This window comes from Panthera uncia, chromosome B4 (genome assembly GCF_023721935.1).
Source record: "Panthera uncia isolate 11264 chromosome B4, Puncia_PCG_1.0, whole genome shotgun sequence".
Lineage (NCBI taxonomy): Eukaryota > Metazoa > Chordata > Mammalia > Carnivora > Felidae > Panthera > Panthera uncia.
The window spans coordinates 43666504-43686984 of NC_064809.1; the positions used below are offsets into that span (position 1 = coordinate 43666504).

Here is a 20481-nt window from a genome sequence, read left to right on the forward strand (position 1 = left end):
CCCCCCCCCCAAAACACAGAATCGCCTCTTTTCTATCTGCGTCTCCTTTCTCCTACCTGTTGGACACGCCAGAGGAGACGCCTCCCTGGGGCTTCTCTCAAACACTTCGCTGCTGCTGTGGTCAGTCACATGCATTTCCAAAGATCAGTCCCCCTCTCTGCTATTCATTCTGCTAGACTTTTCATTCAGGGGCAGTGGGGGGACTTCTGGAACTTGAGAAGTCTTAGCAGTTTCCCCTGTAAGTGAGGAGCTCCACCCTGTTCTACCACTCTTCCCGCCCATTCTAGCACATTGCCCTCTGGCAGACGGGAGAGCCACACTGAAAAAGGACAGAAAGAAGGCATTCTGCGAAAGATGGCGGGAACACACATACGTGCACACACGCGCACACACACGTACACACGCTGTCTCATACTCTGATAAATGAGTCCCGGACCCGGGCAGGCAGAGAGACAATGGACAGGGGATGTCACAAGCAGGAAATGTGTGAAGTGCTGTGTCACACAGGGCGGGTCCCTGTAAAGATCCTGCACAGAGAAGGTAATCCCAGGTACACAACCACAAACGCCTGGTGAGATGAAAACGATGCCCCCCGGGAACCTCATTCTGCACAGCAAGGAGCAAACAGCGGAGTCCCTCCTTAAGAGTGGCTCAGTGTGCCTCAGAGCTGAGCAGTCTGGAAGCTGGGAAAGATGGAATCAGCACTGAGCTGGTGTTATGATAACAGAGGTGCCAATTCCGGTTTGATAGGTGATTCATCAAGCGTCCAGAGGCACGACACCTGACTTTGCCATGCCTTCCCTTCCTAGTTCAGGGAGCGGGACACCTGTTTCTCTCCTGAGGGCAGTGAAGAACCACAGACAGCAGCAAGGAATGAGTCACGTCAGAAAAGGGGGCAGGGCAATGAGCAAGTCCCCTCAACCAGTGAGACGACCTTGCCTCTCAAATTCTGAAGGTCCTGCAGACCTGCCTCTTTCTACCCATATCCCAGCAGCCCCAGAAGCTCACAAGCTTCATTTCTATCCCTGCCCTGCCTGTACTTTCCTCCAGGGAAGTGGCAAGAGAAGGAGATTTGGAGTCAGACTTCTATTTGGATCTCAGGTCCAACATTCTCCCAGACTGTGTATAAGTCATTCTAACCTTCTGAGCCTCCATTTGTCCATCTGTCAGCGGAGACAATGATATCTCTCTCCCGAGACTGTGGAAAGCTCTCCAGGATAATTTACGTATAATACCTAGCATAGTGCTGGGCCCATTATTGACAATCAATATGAAGCAGTGCCTCCCTTCCTCCCCCATCCCTTCTTCACCTGTCTCCCAGATTGGGAGGTAGTCACATAGCTGTACCAATCAGGTAAGCGTATATAACTCCAGATAACAAAACAAAACCCCTATTGTCAAGATATTTATAATATTGGTAGATCTAACTACACGTAGTCCTGTGTGCGAAGAGGAAGTTAATCATAAAGGAACGTGGGTGTTAAAACTTCATACAGCAACTACGTACGATTGGACAGTCTAAGTATTACACCTTCTAAGAGGTCTCTGAATTTGACAATCATGTTGAGGACGGGAGATTTAAACAAGACGGATCAAGAGCACAATGCTGTAAACTAAGGTATAAAACAGATAGAATGCTACATGGTGGTATATTATTAATTAGTTAATTAATTCACCTTCTGTCCCTAAATGTCCCAACGCCTTCTAGCTGCTTCCATTGACACCACCTATCTGCTGGCTACATTTTTACCCAGTCTTGGGTAAAATTCCTGAACTAATCTGGATGGAGGCAGTAAGGAGATCAATAGTCTCGGCTCCTTCTCCCTATCCTTCTTGCCACCCTCCTTAGTTTGAGAAGACAGGTCACTCATTTCTCGTAAGGTTGTCCAGGTACTCATGCTGAGTACCCAAGTACTCTCAAGTCTGGAGTCCTATTCTGAATGTCTCACAAGTGGATAGGCCCTCACTGACCTCTCTGCCTAAATCAATCCTCTTTCATGAGATTAGAACTGCACAATATAGTCTGGTTACTGATGTCCTACTACAAATGGAAAGCCACCCCCCTCCTGATAGATACCCTGATGGCCTTGCACCTGAATAATGGCCATCACCCCATCCATACTCTACTTCACGCCCACCCACGTGCCCCTGGACCTCTTGCCCCTACTGTTCTGCTCGCCACACTATAAACCCAAGTTGCTTACTCTCACCTACATGTGAATGTATCACCAAACTGTCGACCTTTACCTAGAATTTACCTCCAAAACCTAGTTAGTTTATCTCAAATCACTCTCTCAGAGAAGTGGCCCAATGGATACAGGCAGAACGGAGATCACTCATGGTCCTAGAAAGAATAAGCAGTAGCGGAGCTAGAGAGGGGGGTAGTTCAGAGAATAAACAGAAAATGAGGATGGGGAGAAAGTTTAGGTAGCTTTTCTAAGATGTGTAAGTAAGTTGAGAAGTTCAATAAGGACTTGTTACAGTTGTTTTTGTTTTTGTTTTTGTTTTGCAAACTTAGGGCTCCAGCAAGATGAGGATAAGAACTAGTGATATCCCAGCATGCATTAATCTCTCATTCCAAAAGCAAAACAAGATTTGAGGCAAGAAGCATATTCTAGGCCTGAATATGTTACAAAGCCTAACACACACACTAACCTACACAGTGACACTCAAAAATAGAGAGTAAGCTTAATAGAGCACATAAATATCCCAGAAATAAATGACATATTTAGGGATTTAATATAAAGAAGTCAGCATGAAACAGAACAAGCAGATTCTCAAACCTGGCTACACATTAGCCTCTTGTAGGGAGCTTTCTAAAAAATGCCCATGTGGGGTTCACTCCCTACCTTAGAAGAATTATGATGTTTATGTATCCCATAAGTATGATTTCACTTATCAGCACTGAAAAAAGGGACTGCTTCCCAGGAGACACTAAATTACAGCCAGGTTGCGAACTGTTGAGATTGATTATCATTATGTGGATTATGCATCATATGCATATTATGGTTACTCGCTTGGCAATAATAATTTAGATCCTTGCTTCATTCCTGTGCAACAATAAATTTTAGTTGGACAAATGATTATATGTTTTAAGAAACAAAAACTAACATTGTACGTTATATGGGATTGGTGAGGACTACGTAAGATTAAAAGAAAAGATTCCTGGGGCGCCTGGGTGGCTCAGTCGGTTAAGCGGCCGACTTCGGCTCAGGTCACGATCTCGCGGTCCGTGAGTTCGAGCCCCGCGTCGGGCTCTGTGCTGACAGCTCAGAGCCTGGAGCCCGCTTCAGATTCTGTGTCTCCCTCTCTCTCTGCCCCTCCCCTGTTCATGCTCTGTCGCTCTCTGTCTCAAAAATAAATTAAAAAAAAAAAAAGTTAAAAAAAATAAGAAAAGATTCCTGTACAAATCAAAACCACGATAACATACCAACTCACGCCAGTCAGAATGGCTAAAATTAACAGCTCAGACAACAGATGTTGGCGAGGATGTGAAGAAACAGGAACCCTTTTGCACTGCTGGTGGGAATGCAAACTAGTTCAGCCACTCTGGAAGACAGTATGGAGTTTCCTCAAAAAATTAAAAATAGAACTACCCTCTGACCCAGCAATTGCACTACTAGGTATCTATCCAAGGGATACAGGTATGCTGTTTTGAAGTGACACATGCACCCCCATGTTTATAGCAACACTATCAACAATAGCCAAAATATGGAAAGAGCCCAAGTGTCCACTGACAGATGAATGGATAAAGAAGATGTGGTATATATATGCAATGGAGTATTACTCGGCAATCAAAAAGAATGAAATCTTGCCATTTGCAACTACGTGGATGGAACTAGAGGGTATTATGCTAAGCGGAATTACAGAAAGACAAATATCATGACTTCACTTATATGTGGAATTTAAGATACGAAACAGATGAACATAGGGAAAGGGAAGCAAACATGATGTAAAAAGAGGGAGGGGGCAAAACATACGAGACTCTTAAATATCTTAAATATAGAGAGCAAACTGAGGGTTGTTGGAGGGGTTGTGGATGGGAGGATGGCTAAATGAGCAAGGGGCCCATCCCATTGCTGGGATGAGCAATGGGTGTTACACGTAGGGGATGAATCACTGGAATCTACTCCTGAAATCATTACTGCATTAAATGCTAAGTAACTTAGATGTAAATTTAAAAATAAAAATAAATAATCAATAACAAAAGAGATACAAATGCATAAAGTAAATAAAGAAATAAACAAATAAATAAATAAATAGAAGAATCCTTCCAACAGAAAAAGTAAAACCACAAAGAAAGGATCAATGCATAAAAACAGAAATTCTACAAAACTTAGTAACTATAGTAAGAAAATTAATAAGATGACAATAAATAAATGGTCATGAAAAGTGAAAAACATGGGGCACCTGGGTAGCTCAGTCGGTTAAGCGTCTGCCTCTTGATTTTGGCTCAGCTTATGATCCCAGGGTCATGGGATCGAGCTCCGTGTCAACCTCCACACTGAGTGTGAAGCCTGCTTGGGATTCTCTCTCTCTCTTCCTCTGTCCCCCTTCCCTGTTCACACAGACTCTCTCTCTCTCTCTCTCCCTCTCTCTCTCTCTCAAAAAAAATTAAAATTAAAATTAAAAAATAAAAATTAAAAATTAAAAAAAAAACAGTGAAAATCAAAAGAAAACCAGTATATCAAATCAAAGTGTTTAACAAATATGGGAGAAGGGTGATGTTAAGATTAAAGATGTTCAATTTAACTAATAATTATATAATATACATTCAAGTAAAACCAAGATGTGAAATTTTTGTATTTCCATTTAAGAAAAAAAAAGAAAGAGAATTCTGATGTTCTGAAGAACCCTATTTTAAAAAGCCCACTCTTACACATTAACAGGGAATCTAAATTTCTACATTATGGAAATGAATTTGGCAATGTAAGAAAAGAGTCTGAATGACGTTCATAATTTTGACCCAGTAATTTCTCTCCTAAGACTCAATTATAAAAGGATTTTTTAAGAGATATTATTTTTAAGTAATCTCTACACCCAACATGGGGCTCAAACTCACAACCCTGAGACCAAGAGTCTCAGGCTCCACTGCCTGAGCCAACCAGGCACCCCATAAAAGCATTTTTTTAATGGAAGATGTTTCCGAACATGCAAAAAAAAAATTATCATTTTATTTAATAATTATAATTGATTGTTATTATTATTGATTAATAATAATTATTAATAAATAATGATTGTTTTTAAATTGCTATTATAATTATACAATTATGCAAATTGTATTAAAATTAAAAGTAGAAATAAAATTAAATTTTCATGAAGAGGTGTGTGATGGGTAATTTTATGTGTCAACTTGGCTAGGCCATGGTACCCAGATAATTGATCAAACGTTATTCTAGATATTTCTGTGAAGGCATTTTTAAAATGAGATTAACAATTAAGTCAGGGAACTTTGAAGAAAGCACATTACCCTCCATAATGTGGGTATGGCCCATCTAATCAGTTGAAGGTCTTAATAGAAAAAGACTGACCTCCCCAGAAGAGGAAATTATGCCAGCACACTGCCTTTGGACTTAAACTGCATCACTTCACTGGGTCTCCAGCCTGCTGGTCTACCTTGAAGACTTTGGACTTCCCAACTATCCACAGATTCTTAATTTTTGTTAATGCTTATTTATTTATTTTGAAAGAGAGAGAACAAACAGTGGAGGGGCAGGGAGAGAGAGAGAGAGAGAGAGAATCCCAAACAGACCCTGCACTGCCGGTGCAGAGCCCACCACAGGGCTCAATCTCACAAACCGTGAGATCATATCCTGAGCCAAAATCAAGAGTCGGATGCTTAGCCAACTGAGCCATCCAGGCTCAGATCTGTTCTTCAAACTAGATCTCAATAGACGATACATACATACATATAGGCATACCTACATGCATATACATACATACATAGACACACAAACATCCTGTTGGCTCTATTTCTCTGGAAAACTCTAATGCAAAGAGGACTGCCAAATTTTTATACAGCTATACAATAGAATAAATATATCAATTTTACGTTCATGAAAGTTTTTAATAAAGGGGTTTTTCTTATGTTCATAGGTAAAGTGATATAAGCAGATTTAAAATTCATCAGGATCTAGTTTAATACAGTTCTAAATTGGCAGCCATATCTTAACATTATCTCTGTTTCTCTCTCCCTTTCTGTCTCTATCATTTGGAGCAGGTGTTATCACATCTCTGGGTTTTAATTCCTGATCCATAAAGTAATGGATCATAATCCTTGAACTGCCTAATCAGACATTCTGGCAAGACAAATAAGATAAAACATAGGACAAGACTTTAAAGTCTTAGAATAAAAGAAATTGATGGAATTCAGAAAGGTCGTATTATCACGTTCTCCCTCTCCCCTGCCCCCACAGGTCCACTGCCCTCTTTTCTGATGTACCTTGCTTCCCACCATTAAAGCATTTCTATAGTAAATGATTTGGAGATCTGTTAAGCTGGTGTTAAGGTTTTGGTATTTCAGAGAATTTCAAGCCAGTTCTTATTGCTTGCTCTATCATTTGCTAATCATACTCTTTCTCCTCTCATATATCAATACCAGTGATTTTGAGGAAGACAGAGATTAATGAAGATATGAGATGCACTTTGGAGGAAACCCTGTGATCAAATGAACTTTAAATAACACTATTTCTACACTAGCATGGACTCCAGTATAATGAGGCCCCAGCACTGATCTTCATGTTGGCTTCAGCTGCCTTCTGCCCTGGAATTGGTTATATTTTCCTCACCTAGATTATTTCTCAATGGAAAGTTCTAGGAGAAATGTAGAATGAAAAGAAAGAATCCTCTCCTAATACAGGCAAAGGAGACCTGAGATCTCAGTTATGACACTGGGTTAGCACCATCTTGTGTGTGACCTTAAGCAAGCTAATTAACATGTCTTGGTCTGAGGTTTGTATGTAAAACACCATGAAATATATAGAGTAAAAATACAAGGCATTATAATTATTTATTTAGAATCCAAGAAAGGAAAACGATGATGAAACCAAGGATATATAACATATACTCACATAAAGAAGAGAATTCAGAAGTGTAAAACCAGAGGAAAGGTCAATAACAGAGTTTTCTCTATTTTTTTTTTAAGTAAGAAATGTGACACCTTTCTATCATTCCCTCAAAATGGCTATGTAATATAGTCCTTCTTTGCTGTATGTTGACAGAAAGAGTGAGATCTAAAGAAAAGTCATGAATGGGAAGTGCATCTTACAAAGATGCAGAAAGCAGTTTAAAACAAAGGGATGTGGTCAAAAAGAATGAAATCTTGCCATTTGCAATAACGTGGATGGAGCTAGATGTATTACACTAAGCGAAATAAATCAGAGAAAGACAAATACCATATGATTTCATGCATATGTAGAGTTTAAGAAACAAAACAGATGAACACATGGGAGGAGGAAAGAGAGAGAGAGAGAGACACAGTAAGAGACTCTTGAAGATAGGGAACAAACTGAGGGTCAATGGAGGGAGGTGGGAGGGGGATGGGCTAGATGGGTGATGGGTATTAGGGAGGGCTCTTGTTATGATGAACACTGGGTGTTGTATTTAAGTGATGAATCACTGAATTTTACTCCTGAAACCAATATTGCAAATATGTTAACTAACTACAATTAAATAAAACTTTGATTAATTAATTAATTAGTTAAAAAAACAAAAGAATGTGAATCTTGCTACAAACACCTGCCACTGTCCTAGCTTCTTGATCTGTCCTGGGAATAAAAATGTGGCAGTGACATGAACTTTAAAGATTTGTTTGATCTTTTTTTGTTGTTGTTAAAAGGTTATTTATTTATTTTGAGAGAGAGAGAGTGCATGAGCAGGAGAGGGACAGAGAGAGACAGAGAGAGAATCCCAGGCAGGCTCCATGCTTTCTGCACAGAGCCCAATGCGGGGCTTGAACTCACAAACCATGAGCTCATGACCTGAGACTAAATCAAGAGTCAGATACTTAACTGACTGAGCCACCCAAGTGCCCCTGTCTGATCTCATTTTCAATTGAAAGATGAAGCAAGGTCCCAGTAGAGACAGGACAAGAGAACAAAATCTTAAGTTTATTGTCTGAAACCAGAGGAAAACCCTCAACATTTTTGCCTAATATTTATTTAAACTGAGCAACAAAAAATTTATCCAATACTTTTCATCATCCCTGGCTCTGGTGCCCTCCTCTATGTGTCTCTCCTAACATAGTTCTGGATCTTTTCCAGGTCCAGGAAAGGTCAAATATAGATATGGTATCTTGGATCCATATTATCTCTTCCTCCTTTTCCACTGCACCCAGTGTCTTTCCGTGAGTCAGCCTGGAGCAGAGTTCAGACAATAAACCAATGAAGCAATCTGCTTTGGACCCTGCCCTGCTCTGCCCCTCTTTAACCGTCACTTACATGCAGCACAGCTTCCTTCATACTGGTTTTTGCTTCCCATTACAGCCTAGTAGGCATATAGTTACAATGGCACCAATGACCTCTGGGTCACAGAGACGTAAAGTAACTTGCTCTGGACCACTCAGCTAGTAACAGGGATTTGGAACTCCCAGGTTGTATGGCTTTGGAATCTATTTTCTGACATTATATCATCTTCCTAGCAGATTCTTGAAAACCTTTTTTTTTCTTTTCTTTTCTTTCCTTTTCTTTCCTTTTTCTTTTCTTTTTTTTTTCAAAATTAGAATTACCTTCAATATTGCTTTCTTTTTGACTGAGATATAATTCACATACCAGAGAACTCACCCTTTTAAAAAATTTGTTTTCACGTTTATTTAATTTTTGAGAGACAAAGAGAGACAGAGTGTGAGCAGCGGAGGGGCAGAGAGAGGGGGAGTCACAGAATCCAAAGCAGGCTCCAAGCTCTGAGCTGCCAGCACAGAGCCCAATGTGGGGTTCCAACTCACGAACCATGACATCGTGACCTGAGCTGAAGTCCGACACTTAACCGACTGAGCCACCCAGGGGCCCCAAGAACTCACCCTTTTTAAAGTGTATTATCAGTGGTTTTTATAGTCACAAAATCGTACAGCCATCACTGCTATCTAATTTTAGAATATTTTCATCATCCCCTCCAAGAAATCTGTACCAATAGTAGTCACTCCCCAATGCCCACTCTCCCCAGCGCCTGGCAATCACCTATTTTCTGTCTCTGGATTTACCTATTTTGAACATTTCATACGAATTGAATCATACAATCTGTAGCTTTGTGTCTGGTTTCTTTCACTTAGCATGCATTTAAGATCACCCATTGTATTAATCAGAGTTCTCTAGAGAAACTGAACGAATAAGATATAAAGATGTAGATATATAGACAAATATCTAGGAGGACATTTATTATGGGAATTAGCTCATGAGATTACAGAGGCCGAGAAGTCCCCCAACCTGCTGTCTGCAAGCTGGAAAATCAGGAAAGCTGGTAGTACAATTCAGTGTGAGGCTGAAGGCCTGAGAGCGGGGGACCATGGGCGTAAGTCCTAGAGCCCAAGGGCCGGAGAACCAGGAGTTCCGATGGTGGAGGGCAGGAGAAGATGGGTGTCCCATCTCGAGAGAGAGAAAATTCACCCTTCCTCCATCTTTTTGCTTTCCTCAAGCCCTCAGCAGGCTGGATAATGTCCACCCACACTGGCAAGGGCAGATCTCCTTTACTCAGTCCACTGATTCAAATGCTAATCTTTTCCAGAAACATCCTCACAGAGGCACCCAGAAATCATGTTTCCTCAACATCTGGACATTCCTCAGCCCAGTCAAACTGACACATAAAACTAACCATCCTGGGGCACCTGGCTGGCTCAGTCAGTTAAGCGTCCGGCTTCGGCTCAGGTCATGATCTCACAGCTCATGAGTTCAGGCCCCACATCAGCTCCGTACTGACAGCTCGGAGCCTGGAGCCTGCTTCAGATTCTGCGTCTCCCTCTCTCTCTGCCCCTCCCCTGCTTGCTCTCTCTCTCTCTCTCTCTCTCAAAAATAAATAAAAACATTAAAATTTTTTTAAAAAAATTAACCATCCCATCCATGTTATAGCATAAATCAGTACTTCATTCATTTTTATGGCTGAATAATGATTTTAGATCTTACATTTAGATCTTTGACCTATTTTGAGTTAATTTCTGCAAATGTTGTGAAGTAGGCAATCAATTTCATTCTTTTGCATGTTAATATCCAGTGCATCTGCACAATGAATTGTGTTGGCACTATATAGAAAGTCAAATGGCCCGGGGGGCTGGGTGGCTCAGTCGGTTGAGCATCCATCCAACTTTGGCTCTGGTCATGATCTCATGGTTCATGAGTTTGGGCCCCGCATCGGGCTCTGTGCTGACAGCTCAGAGCCTGGAACCTGCTTTGGATTCTGTGTCTCCCTCTCTCTCTGCCCTTCCCCCACACACACTGTGTCTCTCTGCCTCTCAAAAATAAAGAAAAATAATTAAAAAAAATTTTTTTTAATAAAAAAGAAAATCAAATGGCCATAGGTATGAGTTTATTTCAGGACCCTCAATTCTGTTCCATTGGTCTATATGTCTATCTTTATGCCAATAGTACACAGTCTTAATTACTTAGTTTTAAAACTTAGTGAGTTTTTAGGGGCACCTGGGTGGCTCAGTTAGTTAAGCATCTGACTAGGGCTCAAGTCATGATCACACGGTTCGTGAACTCGAGCCCCGCGTGGGGCTCTGTGCTGACAGCTCGGAGCCTGGAGCTTGTTTTGGATTCTGTGTCTCCCTCTCTCTCTGCCCCTCCCGTTCATGCTCTGTCTCTCAAAAGTAAATAAACATTAAAAATTAAAAAAAAAAAAAAACTTAGTGAGTTTTTAAATCATTAGACATGACTCCTCCATCTTTGTTCTCTTTTTGACTGTTTTGGATATTTTAAGACACTTATGTTACGATGTGCATTTTAGAATCAGTTTGGCCATTTCTGTAAAAAAAATTGGGGTAGAGATTACATTGACTGTACAGATCAATTGAGAGGGTACTACCATCTTAACGATATTAAGTCTTCTTAGATCCTCTTTAATTTTTTCAATGATATTTTGTAGTTTTCAGTGTGCAAGTCTCATTTGTTGTTGATGATGACAAACAGTTCCATGGCCTCTAAAGGTTAAACCAGAATTTGTGTATGATTCGGCAATGTCACAGAATGCTCTGTCTCTGAGAAGATCCATTCTAGAACAGGTTGGACAATACATGCCTCCTAGAGTCTGGCCAAGCATGCTATTTATATATGGTACCATAGCATACTAAAAGGCCACTTCTGATCCTCCTCATGTTTGGATAAAGGCACACACTATAGAGCACATTTTGTAGTTCTTAGCATCAGCACCCAGTTTATTTTCTTTGACGGGCCCGAGTTCATCTGATTCCTCACATTGCCATGAATTTGGTGGGACTCTGGTACCCAGAGTCACATCTCTAAATTCCTATCCACAAATGCTTCTTCACATCAAACCTATAGAGAACACTGTTCCCTGGGCACCCAAAATGTTATTGATTGAGCTTAAATGAAAGGCGCAAAGGAGCAGTCCCTAATACCACTATTAAATCCTGTAACTCACATGTAAAACTATAAGGACCTCCATCTAGCACAGAGAGTTCTAGCCCAGCGTTCAACTCCTTTTGGTGAGTGACTTATCTCACATAGTTTTTGAATACCTATAAACCCACAACCTGCAACCTTGCTGATACTATCAAATCTTTATTGCCCATCTGTTTGTAGATAACGTAAGCTCATACTTTGGTTTTGAAGTCAGCTTGCCTCCATTCCATGGTCAGTGCTAACTCAGTGAATTAAAAATAATCAATTTCAATATCAGCCCAAGGAGAGCAGACTTGGAAAGATAAATGTGATGTGCTGAAGAAGTGATGCTTTACAGATAATTATAAAGTCACATTTGGCTTATTAATATTTCTTTCTTCCCAATCCTATAGAGTTGGTATATTTCTCAAAGTTATCTATCTATCTATCGATATATATAGATGTGTATATATATCGATAGATAGATAACTATCTATAGATCGTTATATAGATATAGTTATATAGATAGTTATATAGTTATACAGATATATATCTATATATCGATAGATAGATAGATATAGTTATATAGATATATAGTTATATATAGTTATATAGTTATATAGTTATATAGTTATATAGATATATATCTATATATATCGATAGATAGATTTTAAAGTTTATTCATTCTGAGAGAGAGAGAGAACATACAAGTGGGGGAGGGGCAGAGAGAGAAATGGAGAGCGAATCCCATGCAGGCTCCATTCCGTCTGTGCAGAGCCCGACACGAGGCTCGAACTGACAAACCATGAGATCATAACCTGAGCCAAAATCAAGAGTCAGACGCCTACCCGACTGAGCCACTCAGGTGCCCCATCTTCATTAAAAAAAAATTTTTTTTTTTTATGTTTATTTATTTTTGAGACAGAGAGAGAGCGTGAGCAGGGGAGGGGCAGAGAGAGAGGGAGACACAGAATCTGAAGCAGGCTCCAGGCTCCAAGCTGTCAGCACAGAGCCAGACGTGGGGCTCAAACCCACAAACCGCGAGATCATGACCTGAGCTGAAGTCGGACGCTTAATCAAGTGAGTTAAGTGCCAGGTGCCCCATCTTCATTTTTATAATAGAAAACCAGTGCAGAATAATCCATGGCTACCTTAGCAACTCCATTATGTGGAAACTAAGGTCTGAGTGAAAAGGGGACTCGCTTAGGGTCAGAAGATAAATCAGAGACCTAATTGGATATGAAACCCCTTCATCATGAATCCATTATTAACTCATCCTAAGAGTGGAATGTGGGTGAGGACAAGGACAAGGACAAGGAGTGAAATCAAGGTCACTTGGTGGTAGCAGAGATGGCTGGGCTTCAAGAAGGGATGAAGATACAACAATCTCGACTCTCAATATCAAAAAGCCATTTTTTTTAATGTTTTTATTTATTTTTGAGACCGAGAGAGACAGAGCATGAGCAGGGGAGGGGCAGAGAGAGGAGGAGACACAGAATCTGAAGCAGGCTCCAGGCTCCAAGTTGTCAGCACAGAGCCCGACACGGGGCTCGAACTCACAGAGTGTGAGATCATGACCTGAGCTGCAGTTGGACACTTAACCCACTGAGCCACCCAGGCGCTCCCCAAAAGCCATTCTATTCCCATGCTGCAAATTAAGTAACCACTGCTGTTTCCTCTGGGCCATACTCGCTGCTACAGAAACAATGAAAACAGCAACCCTGCCTTCCATTGCTTATTCTGCCTGACAAGCACACTCTGAAATGCAACACGTGCTCCACCAATGCCACAGAATCCTAAACAACCGGAAGAGCCCTTTGAACTCAACAACAAAAAAAACCCCTCAGCTCCATAACTTATGGATGAGCAAACTCAGGCACAGTTTGAGGTATCTTCCAACAGCCAGTTAACACTCAGGCTAAGACTACGCTCATGTGTCTTGAATCTCCACCTAGTGCTCCTTCCCTACAATTTTCCACCCTTCATAAGGCTGGCTGGATATTTGATCCCCCTTTTTTCCAGTTGGGGTTTGGAGGGATGAGGGTAAGGAAAAAGATCCCAGTTTGTACAGTTCATAATGTGCATACGCTTTCATAGTTTCTTCTGCCTGCCAGGTCTTTGGGCTCTTTATGTGTCTGGACGAGCCTCTGGAAATCTCTACCCCATGCATGCCCCAAGTTGAAGACTCGAGACTTCCCATTCTGGCTGTGTTTTTAATTGTTGGCACTTCCAGGCTTTATGAATATTTTAGGGGATACTCTGCTTCTTTCTTCTTCCTCTGCCGGAATTCATTTTGACGCACACTTAATGATCAGCCCCCAGCAACGCTAAAGGAATCGGGCATGGAGACCTACGAGGAAGGACCACAGAGGTAGGACGCAGGACAGCTTCAGACCAGACTGGCTGGATTTGTGGAATCTGATTATGTATCTGATGGAAAACAAGGTAATGGAGGTAAATATTTGGCATTCTCTTATGCCTCCTCCTCCTTCCTTGAACCAGAAGCAAGGCTGTCACTTCTACTACTCAGATAAATCAAGTCCTTTCCTGCTGCTTTAGTCTCTAACTGGCCAGAAGGAGCACTAGATTGAGGCCTGGACTGAGCACTTAGGCAAGACAGCCCCATCTGACATAAGAGGGACTTTGGAGAAGTTGACCCAAAGGACACAAACCGGGGGTGGCTTGGATAGAGAGTTCTGTCAGAAAAGAAGAGCTTGGGATCAATTTCTCCAAACTCCAAATTATCGTCTTTGGCAGATGTTTTTCAACATTGAGTTGATAGCATAATATGAATAGAAAATAAATGGTGTCTCCTAGAGTTGTTCAACACAAAACTCTGCATTTACCCAACAATACAGTGCATTTGGCTAAATCACTCAAAACTGATGAGACAATGGGGCACCTGGGTGGCTCAGTCGGTTGAGCGTCTGGCTTCAGCTCGGGTCATGATCTCATGGTCTGTGAGTTCGAGCCCTGCATTGGGCTCTGTGCTGACAGCTCGGAGCCTAGAGCCTGCTTCAGATTCTGTGTCTCCTCCTCTCTCTGTCCCTCCCCTGCTCATGCTCTGTCTCTCTCTCTCTGTGTCAAAAATAAATAAACACTAAAAAAACAAAAACAAAAAAAAACTGATGAGACACAAGCTAATAACTTGGAAGAGTTCTCTAGAAAGCTAATTGGCTTAAAATACGAGTATTATTTTGTGTATTATTGTGTATTTTGTGTAATTGTGTATTGTGTATTTTGTGTAAATGTAATTGTGTATTGTGTATTTTGTGTAAATGTAATTGTGTATTGTGTATTGTGTATTTTGTGTAAATGTGTATTATTGAAATTTACCTATGGCCACAATGTACAGTTTGAAACATATTTTTTTTTCCTTACCCTACAGCATCTGCTACAATTTGTTCTTAGATTTCTGACAGAGCCTAGAATTATATACATGTCATAATTTTAATTTAGATCAGTATTCTGGAAATAGCACCATATTTCTATTTTGTTACCTGCCAACATTGAAAACCACTGCTCTACAAATATATACCGATGGGGCAGTTTACTATGGCTGAGGCTATAACAGAAGGAAAATTAAAACAGGTTTCCTTTCTCATTTATAATTCTTACCAGTAATTTAGTTCATAAAAATCTTAAAAGTGCAGGTTTGAAACATGCAATCACTGTCTTCAAGTTGATTTGATCATGGCCATTACTGAGAATTAGCTGTATTGACTTGATGGTTGGCTGAGTTGTGGGTGGCAACGATTCTTAGAAGTCGGGCCACAACAGAGACTGATGAGGGTTAAAGGAGGCATGAGCCTAGGGAGATCCTTCCGTTCCCTGAAAACTCACCCTTAGGAAATGGCGTTCACAACATGAGGCGGCAGGAATCTACACCGCCCAATTCAGCTGGCCTTGTAGACAGGAGAAAAGTAGTGAAGGCCACCTGAGCTGAGCGGGTAAGAGTACCTTCAGGAAAGGAGGCTGAAGTCAAGGGATGGATAGAAACCCCTGCACCCCATCCCCAGTTTCCTTTCTGGCCCAGAGGTGACCATCTCCCCAGCTGAATTCAAACCTGCCCCCTCATTATTATTCTGCTTCAGAAACTCAGAGAAATTGTGAGAAATTCAAAAATAAAAGACTCATTTTGTTTTAAGCCTGGAAGACTCCCTGGAGGTTTCCCAGTCTACCTCAACCCTTCATTTGTTAAGAGAGGAAATAATAACAATAATAATAACGAAATAATAATAATAATGAAGGACACTGAAGTAAGTCCCTTGTTCTTTGCTTGCAAAAAGAGTGCAAGAGCTTAAACCAGATTTCAGGTCCCTGGACTCGGGACAGGACTCATTCTGGTCTACGCTGATGTCTGTGCAAGCAGCCACTTTTTTTTTTTTTTTTTTTTTGGTATGTGTGTGCTCATTCCCTTCTACTTTCATTTTTCCCAGTTAGAAACCATGTCCAAGAGGTGATATGCTAATATAGAGCATTGAACCAGCTGACTCAGTGCTTCATTGGCTTGCTTATTATTATCTGCTTCTTCCCAAACAGTTGGTAGTTTCCTTGAGGGCATGGCAATTTCCTTCCTTAGGTCCTTCGTTAGTACAGCCCAGACATAGGCACAGAGCAGTAGCCACATCTAAAGCCAGGGATGTGGTGGGGAATTGAGACCAGGGGAAGGACGAGAAGGGAGTGAGAGGGACACCTTCACAACAACAAGAATTTAAGGACCCCAGCTCCTTTCTGCATTGCTATGTCTCTTCTGCCTAAAGCAGCGTCCGCCCACATGTCAAAATTCATACGGCTGTTCGATAAATACACAGCTAAATTCACCTATAAAAATAACATTGGAGCTGAAAGAAATTATTTTTAATTTTATTTATTTATTTATTTTGAGAGGCAAAGAGACTGAGCGCAGAGCCCAGGGAGGGGCTTGAACCCACGAACTGTGAGATCATAGCCTGAGCTGAAACCAAGAGTCGGGACGCTTAACTGCCTGGAGCCACCTACGCGCCCCTAGAAAGACACTTTTATCAAAAAAATAACCTATACAAATTAATTGGGTATAAAGAATTAAGCTGTAATGCTAAAAGTACAAGGGATGGGGAGTCGTTTTTAATAGTATTCGATAGAAGCATCATGCTACCCAGGTTTCTGCTCAATGGAAACACATTTTTAGCTCTATCACTAGACAGGATGCTGGTTTTCTCTTATAAAAGGGATATAAAGTTCCTTGCTACACATAGCAAGCAAAACACTGATCCCTCAGAGTGAAAACAGGACAATAAACCCAATAAAGAAAACCCAGTTATTCAAAGCTCAGTGTGGCTGTCAGTGGCCCCTCAAACACATCTATGTCCAAATCTCCAGAACTATGAATATATTAGTTTCTTTTTTTTAATTTTTTAATGTTTATTTATTTTTGAGAGAGAGAGACAAAGAGTGAGTGGGGGAAGGGCAGAGCGAGATAGGGAGACACAGAATCTGAAACAGGCTCCAGGCTCTGAGCTGTCAGCACAGAGCCTGATGTGGGGCTCAAACTCGGGAACGGCAAGATCATGACCTGAGCCAAAGTCAGATGCTTAACCGACTGAGCCACCCAGGTGCCCCGAATATGTTAGTTTTTAATAGTGTTAGAATAGCAAAAGGAAATTAAGATTGCAGATGGAATTAACCCACTGACCTTAAAATGAGGAGATTATTCTAGATTAGCCTGTGAGTCTGATGTAATCATAAAGACCCTGAATATGGAAGAAAAAGGCACAAGTGTCACTGCCGGCAAATGAACTGTGAGAAACACTTGACGTGGCTTTGAAGATAGAGGAAGAGAGTCCTGAGCCAAGGAATGCAAGCAGTCTCTAGAAGCTGAAAAAAAGGCAAGCAAAGGGATTCTCTCCTAGAGCCTCCAGAAGGCATGCAAACCCCTTTTGGACTTCTGACTTCCAGAACTGTAAGAGAAAAACATGTGTTGGTTTAAGCCACCAAATGTGGGGTGATTTGTTACCGCAGCAATAGGAAACTAACACCTTCAGTTTAAAACAGAGCCGTAGTGGGGCGCCTGGGTGGCTCAGTCGGTTGAGCTTCAGACTTCGGCTCAGGTCCTGATCTCACAGTCTGTGAGTTCGAGCCCCGCATCGGGCTCTGTGCTGACAGCTCAGAGCCTGGAGCCTGCTTCAGATTCTGTGTCTCCCTCTCTCTCTGACCCTCCCCCATTCATGCTCTGTCTCTCTCTGTCTCAGAAATAAACATTAAAAAAATTAAAAAAAAAAATAAAACAGAGCCGTAGAATCACAAAACTCCCTATGTGACACTCAACTCACTCTGAGTATGTACATAATGAAAGAACAAGGAACTGTTACAGATCGAAGTGTGCACCCCAAAGTTCATACACTGAAGTCCTAGCTTCCAATACCGCAGATCGTGACCTTACTTGGAAATAGTCTTTAACAGAGGGAATAGAGACATAAAAGGAGGTCATTAAAGTGGGCACTAATCCAATATGACCAATGTCCTTTAAAAAGGGGGAAATTTGGAGACACCTGGGTGGCTCGGTTGAGCGTTGGTCTCTTGGTTTTGGCTCAGGTCATGATCTCACGGTTTGTGGGTTCAAGCCCTGCCTCAGGCTCTCCACTAACAGCACAGAGCCTGCTTGGGATTGTCTCTCTCCCTCTCTTTGTCTCAAAAGGTGGCTCAGAACCTTCTTGGGACTCTCTCTTTCTCCCTCTCTCTGCCCCTCCCCCACTTGCAATTACGCACACGTGCTCTCAAAATAAACATTATAAATACATAAATAAATAAAAAGAAAGAAATTTGAAGACAGACTCATATGCAGGGAGAATGCCATACCAACATAAAGACAGCCATCTACAAGCCAAAGAAAAGGGTCTGGAATAGATCCTTCCCTCCCAGCGCTCAGAGAGAAGCAACATGGCTGTTGATTTTAGACTTTCAGCCTCCAGAACTGTGAGACAATACATTTCTGTTGCTTAAGCCACTCAATTTGTGGCCATTTGTTAGAGCAGCCCTAGCAAGCTAATAGTGAAGGCACTAAAGAAAGAGTGTATGATTTTCACAGAAGCAACACAGGCGTGTGGTCCTAAAGCATTTTGTTTTATTGCGCTTCACAGGTATTGCAGGTTGTTTTGTTTTGTTTTGTTGCAAATGGCAGGTTTGTAGCAACTTTGCATTTTTTTTTCAAGAACACTTGTTCATTTCGTGTCTCTGGGTCACATTTTGGCTAATTCTCACAATATTTCAAACTTTTTTATTATTATTGTATTCGTTACAGTGGTCTGCCATCAACGATTATGACTCTCTGGAAGCTCAGATGACAGCCTTTTTTAGAAAAAAAAAGTATTTGGGGGGGGCGCCTGGGTGGCTCACTCAGTTAAGCGTCCAACTTCAGCTCAGGTTGTGATTTTGCGGTTAAGTTCGAGCCCCGCGTCAGGTTCTGTGCTGACAGCTCAAAGCCTGGCACCTGCTTCAGATTCTGTGTCTCCCTCTCTCTCTGCCCCTCTCCTGCTCACACTCTGTCTCTGTCTCTCAAAAATAAATCAACATTTTGAAAGAAAGAAAGAAAGAATTTTTAATTAAGGTATACACATGACTTTTGTAGGCATATTACACACTTAACGGGCTACAGTACAGACTAAACATAACTTTTGTTTGCACTGGAAAACCAAAAATTTCATCTGACTCACTTCATTCCAATATTAATTACACTTTAATGCAGTGGTCTGAAGGCAAACCCACAATATCTCCAAAGTATGCCCGTAGAGTTGACCCTTGAACAACACAGGGTTTAGCGACACCGATCCCCAGTGCAGCAGAAAACAGGGGTAAAACTTCTGACTCCCCCAAAACTTAACTACTAATAGCCTACAGTCGACCTTACCAATAACATAAACAATCGAGCAACACTGTATGCATACGATATTTTGCATATCATACGTATTATACAGTGGATTCTTAGAATGAAGTCAGCTAAAGAAAAGAAAGCACCATTAAGAAAATCGTAAGGAAGAGAAAACACATTTACAGTACTGTACTGTACTTATTGAAAAAATCCATGCATAAGTGGACCCACCTAACTTAAACCCGGGATGTTCAAGGATCAATGGTATCTCCCCATGTCTCACTGAAAGACCTAGATGGCCCCTCGCTGAGTGTTAGGAGTACTGAGGAGGGTCAATCAGGTCGAAGTCACCATTTCCAGGTGCATTTCACTGTGTGTGTGAGCTGCACATTACAGGAGCTCTGGTGCTTGATTTCCACAACCACTGATGGTTCTCGCTAAGTAGCAAGAAGAAAGCTTGGTCTGAAACGTCTGAGAAACTCAGATGGCATGGGGATTCCTAACAGAAAGACGCTACAGTCACAGAAACCAAAGGGTCGCCCGGGTGGCTCAGTCAGTTAAGCGAGGGACTTCAGCTCAGATCACAATCTCAGGGTTGGTGAGTTCGAGCCCGGCGTTGGGCACTGTGCTGACAGCTCGGAGCCTGGACCCTGCTTCAGATTCTGTGTCTCCCCCTTTCTCTACCCCTTCCCTGCTCGTGCTCTGTGTCTCTCTGTCTCTCAATAATAAATAAATGTTAAAAAATCTTTTTTCAAAAAAGAAATGAACGGGAAAAAGGAGACAAATGGGGATGACATTGACAGGTAGGTAGGAGGGAAAGAGACACAGAAAAAGAGAAGACAAATTCAGAAGAAAGCAAAAATCCGGTCAACACGGAACAGCATAACACATCGTACAATCATAAAAACATAAAAGTCAAAATCCACAAGATGTTCCTTCCAAAGAAATACAGGTTCGTTCACCTGGTGATCATTGCCCGTTCAGATAAAATTCGAACCGTCTCTCACAACCTTCCCACTCTTGGCCTTCTCCCCCCTTTCCCTCCCAAACGCCCAAGCTATCCACCTCCCACCCCCCGTACCCCTGAAC

At 41.6% G+C, this 20481-nt stretch overlaps 1 protein-coding gene across 1 annotated transcript in view; it reads right to left on the minus strand.

Moving 5' to 3' along the window:
* STYK1 (serine/threonine/tyrosine kinase 1) overlaps positions 1 to 20481 on the minus strand; it is a 45444-nt gene that overhangs the window by 24595 nt on the left and 368 nt on the right. The window lies entirely within an intron of this gene.